Raw genomic sequence first — 7,138 nt, 5'->3', positions numbered from 1 at the left:
AATATAAATTGTTGAATATAATTGTTATAAAGGCCAAAAATAACAAAAACAAAGTCACAAGTTTTCTTAAAATTCGTATTATCTCATGTGACTTATGATAGAGAATCAAAAATTGCTAACCTAATAGAACTTATTCCGTGTACACCACAGCGGCCGTGGCAAAAGGACTACAAGCTGTTCATAAAAGAACGCACTCGGATCAGCCTTGCATTTTTGTCGCCAATAACACAAGTTTGTAGAAATGAAAAAATTGTCCGACCAGCAATACATACATTTTTATATGTATTGTAATGTAAAATGTCCCGCTGAATCCGAATATGAAATTGAAATGTAAGAGAGTAGAACAGTGTTTGCGATATAGCCGAATTTCAATTAAAATTAGCCAGTCGCTACATTTTTGTAGAAATTCTTATGAAGAATTTTCGCTGAATCCGAATACGAAATCGAAAAGGGTAAAACAGTTTTTGAGATTTAGCCGAAATCTGCAAAAAGTGCACTCACTTAAATGCAGCTTTTTTTGGATGTAGTTGGCCAACCGCGACATTTTTATATGAATTTTTATGAAGAGTTTTTCGCTGAATCCGAATATGAAATCAGAATACAACAAAGTAGAAAAGTTTTTGAGATATTGCAAATCTGCATGTACTTTAAGCATTGTTGATGCTATTTCCGTTTGAATGGGGAAATAGCATCATTTACTTTATTTCCAAATTTTTATTGACTTTATTTCGCTTTTGAAAAGGTAATAACATCAATTGAATATGCAATTTCGAATAGGGCACGTTTCGCATATTCTCACAAATGCATTTTTTCATATAAATGTAAACTTAACGTTACGGTGTGTGCAGGAGTGATTTCACAACTCTTAAGAGATTTGCCCTTTTCGAATTAATCAGGCACATTCTGCAATTCACTTCCGAGTGAATTTCAATCAAATTCGCTTTAAATTCAAATTGGCAGTGGTTGAAATTCACTCGGAATTGAATTGCAGAACCTGCATGAATTGCTTATTTAAAAATGGCAGCGACACAGCAAGCATTCTCTTCTTCCTCTTTATTGGTGCTGTAACCGCCTAAGTGATTTTGGCCGAGTCCAAAACAGCACGCCAGTCATTTCTCTTCCGTGCTAACTGACGCCAATTGGAAATGCCAAGTGAAGCCAAGTCCTTCTCCACCTGGTCTTTCCAGCGCAGAGGGGGCCTTCCTCTTCCTCTGTTACCAGGATCGCGGCCCGCTTTGAATGCTTTCAGAGCAGGAGCGTTTCTGTCCATTCGAACGACATGGCCAAGCCAGCGGAGCCGCTGAATTTTAATTCACTGCACTATGTCTATATCGTTGTAAAGCTCATACAGCTCATCGTTAAATCGTCTGCGGTATTCGCCATCGCCAATGCGTAAAGGTCCGTAAATCTTTCACAGAATCTTTCTCTCGAAAACTCGAAGAGCCGCTTCATCAGATGATTTCATTGTCCATGCCTCCGCGCCATACACCAACACAGGCATGATGAGTGACTTAAAGAGTGTAATCTTTGTACGACGAGATAGGACTTTACTTCTCAATCGCCTACTCAGTCCAAAGTAGCACTTGTTGGCAAGAGTGCTTCTCCGTTGGATTTCAAGGCTGACCTTATTATTGGTATTAATGCTGGTTACCAAATAAACGAAGTTGTCTATTCTTTCAAACTTGTAACTGTCAACAGTGACGTGAGTGCCAAGACGCGTATGCTCTGACTGTTTGTGTGATGACAGGAGATACTTCGTTTTGTCCTCGTTCACCACCAGATCCATCCGCTTTGCTTCTCTATCCAATCCCGAGAAGGCAGAACAGACGTAGCCCTTGTTTTTACCGATAATATCGATGTCGTCGGCATACGTACGCTCTTGTACAGTATTGTGCCTGAGCGGTTCAGTTCTTCTCCAACATCAGATTAAAGAAATCACACGAGAGGGAGGCACCTTGTCTGAAACCTCGTTTGCTATCAAGCTGCTCGGAGAGGTCCTTCCCTATTCTGACGGAGCTGGTGGTATTTCTCAACGTCATCTTACACAGCCGTATTAGTTTCGCGGGGATACCAAGTTCAGACATCGCGGCATAAAGACAGCTTCTCTTCGTGCTGTCGAAAGCGGCTTTGAAATTGACAAATAGATGGTGTGTGTAGATTAGGGTGGTCCAAAAGTGCATGTGAAAAAGTAAAGTCGGAATTTTTATGCTCTCACCCCCTAGGATTGTTATATACCGAAAAGAAATATACCCCTATTTTTTATTTCGAAATCAAAAACTATTTAGAGGTCGCTTAATGCGCCCAAAGTTTTCCATGTATTTTATATGGGGAAAAAGCATAGAAATGGTATAGAATTCTAAATAACCAATATTTTTTTATCGGAAAACTCTTCTCATCTGCAGAAGATTCCCAATAACAAAGCCCAATTGTTTATTTAACCATTTTTTCATCGCAACTATAATTTATAGGTCCACCAAAAACCCACAACAACCCCGAATAATGCAATGGGGGGACAAATACCAAATCGTTATTATTAAAAAATGGTTAAATGAATAATTGGGTATTGTTATTGAAAGTCTCCTGAAGAGATCCAGTGTTTTTCGATCGAAAAATATTGATTTTCAAGAATTCTATGCCATTTCTACGAAAAGTTGTTCTTTTGCCATATAAAAATACATGGAAAACTTTGAGCGACATCTAAATATTTTTTGATTTCAAAAAAATAAAAAATATTGGTATACTGATTTTCGATATAGAACAATCCTAGGGGGTGAGAGCAGTACAATGCCGACTTTACTCTTTTTGGACCACCCTAGTGTCCATCCTATTCTCGCGGGTCTTTTCCAAGATTTGGCGTATTGTGGATACCTGGGGGGTTACTCAATAATGCGATGCGAAAGAGAAATGCGATGCGATAGGCATTCGCCACAGCGTATTACCTACGATGTATTTGCCTATCGCATCGCATTTATCTTTCGTATCGCATTACAGAGTAGCCCCCCTGATATATGGTGGATTTGCCAGGCCTAAAGCAACACTGATAAGGTCCAATCAGTTCGTTGACGATGGGCTTCAGTCTTTTGCACAATACACAATACACTCGATAAGACCTTATAACCTATGCTTAAAAGGCTGGTTCCGCGGTATTTGGCGCGAAGGGAGGGATCGACTTTCTTGTAGATTGAGCAGAGCACACTTAAATTCCAATTGTCGGGCATGCGTTCATCTGCCCATATTCTGCATAAGAGTTGATACATGCACCTTATCAACTCCTCGCCACCGTACTTTAATAGCTCAGCTGGCAGGGTGTCAGCTCCAGCAGCATTGTTGTTTTTCAAGGGCGCTATCGCTATTCGTACCTCGTCATAACCAGGTGGTGGAACATCGACTCCATCGTCAGCGACTGGGGCTCGGGTTCCTCTTCTCCACTAATTTCTGCGCTGCTACCATTCAGTAGGAGGAAAAGCACTTCCTCCATAATTTAAGCACATTCTGGACATTGGTCACTAGGTCGCCTAACCCTCTGGTAAAATTGTGCAGGCATTTTTCCTGTCGGCCAGCATCTCAAGCTCTTCGCACTCATGTATTTCGACCTCTCTCTTCTTATTGCGGCAAATACGTCTCGCTTCCATCTTCAGTTCCCTATAACGGTCCCACATGGCTCGCGTTGCGCCCGGTCGCAGCGTGGCCCTATAGGCGGCGTCTTTTTTCACTGCGGCTTGTTGACATTCCTCATCGTACCAGTTGTTCTTTCGGGCTCGCTGAAATCCAACTACATCTTCGGCGGCGGTACTTAATGATCGGCAAATGTGGTTCCACTGCTCGCTTATGTCGGATTGTTGAAGAGTGCTCTCAGAGAGCAGGTTTGTGAATCGAATGACGAATAAATTGGCCGTCTGCTGTGATTGCAGTTTTTCGACGTTAAGCTTTCCTTGCATTGTTGGACGCTCATTTTATTCTGCACAGAGGCGGGTGCGTATCTTGGCTGCAACAAGATATTTGGCCCTCGGAGTGTACGTACGTCTAAAACGCTGGAAGCATGCCTTCCGTCTATCACAATGTATTCGATTTGGTTTCTCGTTTTTCGATCTGGCGACAGCCATGTAGCTTGGTGGATGTTCTTATGCTGGAACCTAGTACTACATATTACCATGTTTCGGGCTCCGGCGAAGTCGATCCGTCTCAGTCTGTTATCGGACGTTTCCTCGTGAAGGCTGAGTTTTCCGACAGTGGCGCCAAAGATCCCTTCCTTGCCCACCTTGGCATTAAAACCGCCGACCACAATTTTAGCATCGTGTCGCGGGCAGCGCTGATATGTACGCTCTAAGCGCTCATAGAAGAGATCCGTGGACGCCTCGTCCTTCTCTTTCGTCGGGGCATGGGCGCAGATGAGCGAGATGTTGAAGAATCTTGCATTGATGCGGATTGTGGCTAGACGTTCGTTAACCGGGGTGAACGTCAGAACTCGGCGACGGAATCTCTCTCCTACCACGAATCCAACACCGAATTTGCGCTCCTTTACGTGACAACTGTAATAGACGTCGCAAGGCTTCACACTTACTTTTCCTTGCACCGTCCATCGCATTTCTGGGATGGTGGTGATCTAAGCCTTTGTCTTCCCAAATACATCAACCAGCCGGGCAGAGGCATCTTCCCCATTAAGGGTCCAGATATTCGAGGTGCATACCCTCAAATCATAGTCCTTTATACGTTTGCCGTGGTCGTCATCAAAAAAAGGGAGTCTCATCCGAGGCTGTTTGTTCTTTTTCATTGGGCGGGGTTTTAACGTGGCGGGTCCCAAACCCAGCGCATGCGAAGTTTTACACCTTCTCACTTTAGCTCGCTCCCAAAGGGGTGTTTGGTTGCTACCTAGAGGATACGTGGATATAAATATCCGGACGTTGTGAACTGCGATTTGAACCGTACGCACAAGAATCGCTTCTGGCCTCTCCCAGGTGAATGGCAATCAAAAGTTTTCCACTTCTGCGCACGGAACCAGCAAGCATAGCCACTTGAAAATATTTCAATTCTATAAAATAAAATTAATTTGAAAAAAGTGAAATTTTGTTTGAAAAACAAGAAATTAAATAAATTTATTTGTTTAAAATGGTCGATTGTTATAACGTTCAGTGTTGCCACAAAAAAATTACCAAATTTCTAAAAAACAAATGAAAAATCCTCAAAATCCGAAGAAATTACTCATAATTTTCTTATTACAGATATGAGTATTGTGTACTGCATACTATTTATAGATATTTAGTATAAAAATTAATTACATTCTCCAATTCAATTGGTATATTTGTTCTTTCGGTTCAAAGAAAGAATCACCGTTATTTTTTATGCCTTAGTTTGTATATAATATTGCTGCTACTATATCAGTGCTCAATCTGGTCCTCAAGTTAGTCCTACACATTTTTAAACTACTAAATACACGTTCTACTTAAGCATTAGAAAAGTGTTATATTAGTAATACAGATATAATTTTATTTAATTGGGAAACTTATATAAACCTAACAAATCTTTTAATTCAAAAACTATTTTCCTATAATTTTCTGGATCTAATGAAGAATCAAAATGAATATCCTTATGATCGAACAATGCGTGTTCTCTCCATTCGTTACCGAGATTTTGCAAGTTCAAAATACATAAGTTGAAAGTATAACGATGGAATGAAAAAAATTATCGATAACATTTTGAATATTTAGCAGCAAATCCAGATGTGCTTAGGAGCGAAAAACACCACACAAGCGGCTTGACAAACCAAGCGAAATATCTCTTTGCTTAAAGCTATATATTAATATGGGGGTTTTTGAAGGTTTGACAAGCCGTTCGAGGGAAATGTGAACAAAAATCAAAATTTTTTGATTTTCTGGCCGCCATGTTGACGTTTGATCAAACCGCTTACGTTGTGTATGATAAAATCGCCTCATGCGCAACAGAATTTTTACCGAATGAGGACACAAGGGAGAAAGATCGAAGAAAACCAAACTCTTTTACTTTGTGAACCGGAAGCAAACTAAAATTCTTTGCTTGAACGAGCCATGTTTGCATGGTGTACGGCGAAATGGGAAAAGTAGGTTTGAAGAATGTTTGGCAAGACGCTTGTGTGGTGTATTTCGCGCTTTATAAAACTTAGTAAAGCTCTTTGTTCAAAAATTTGCAGAGCGATTTAACAACTTTGTTGTGTAAAACATGGTTGCATTTGTTATCTACAAATATATCGAAAGAAAATTCCTCAAAAACTCCTCAAAATAAAAATCCTCAAAAAATACTCAAGCGCACCCGAAATTAATCACGTTTTGCGGAATTACTCACAAAGTGGCAACAATGATTACGTTTTGAATAGCAAATATTTCATGCTTTTATTCCAGCAGAATTTGCAGGGTTTTATGACGAAATACTACAATGGGCAACTACAAATGAAAAAGAGCCTTCCGAAGAAGATTTTTAGAAAAATCTGCCAATTATCTTTTAATAGGTTTAATTTTAGATACAGTATATTTTGCTTTGCTGCCTCTATGCTTAAGTGCACATTTAAGATACCTACCCCAAAATGCGCATCAAAAGCATTATTTTTAACATTTATAAGGAAACTGCTCCGATAGATGCATTCAACATACCTGCACATTGGCGATACCTGCCTTAAAAATTGTGCGACTAGTATCAATTATCAATGAAAGTATTACGTTTACCTGCACTGGCCCTACATGACCTAATTTTACAACCTTTTATTTATTTTGCTCATCTCGCAGTACAACGAAAATGGCTATCAACTTATGTAGTTATATAGATAATTAGATAACATTCGGTAAAAATTTCGCTTGCAGTAATTTCTACATGGTAAGTGCTCCGCCAATATTTGGTTTCATAGGGATTCGGATACCTTCCTCATTGAAGTAGTAAAGAAAATTCGCTTAAGTGCCTTTTTCGGTTACGTGAACAAGTTTTTCGTGCAAAGAAGGATGTGCAGCTAAGCAAAATAAACTGTACCTAAAATCGACAAACGAATATGATTTTTTCTTTAAATTATGTGAAATCAATAACGTAAATTTCGAAAAGGGTACATCTCAAATTTAAAATATCTATGTACACATACATACATATACTATATATATATAATAGCATTAACAGTAAACAT

The sequence above is a fragment of the Rhagoletis pomonella genome, unplaced genomic scaffold (assembly GCF_013731165.1).
Source record: "Rhagoletis pomonella isolate Grant_MI unplaced genomic scaffold, Rhpom_1.0 Rhpom_scaffold_00009, whole genome shotgun sequence".
NCBI lineage: Eukaryota > Metazoa > Arthropoda > Insecta > Diptera > Tephritidae > Rhagoletis > Rhagoletis pomonella.
This window is presented reverse-complemented; position numbering follows the sequence as displayed.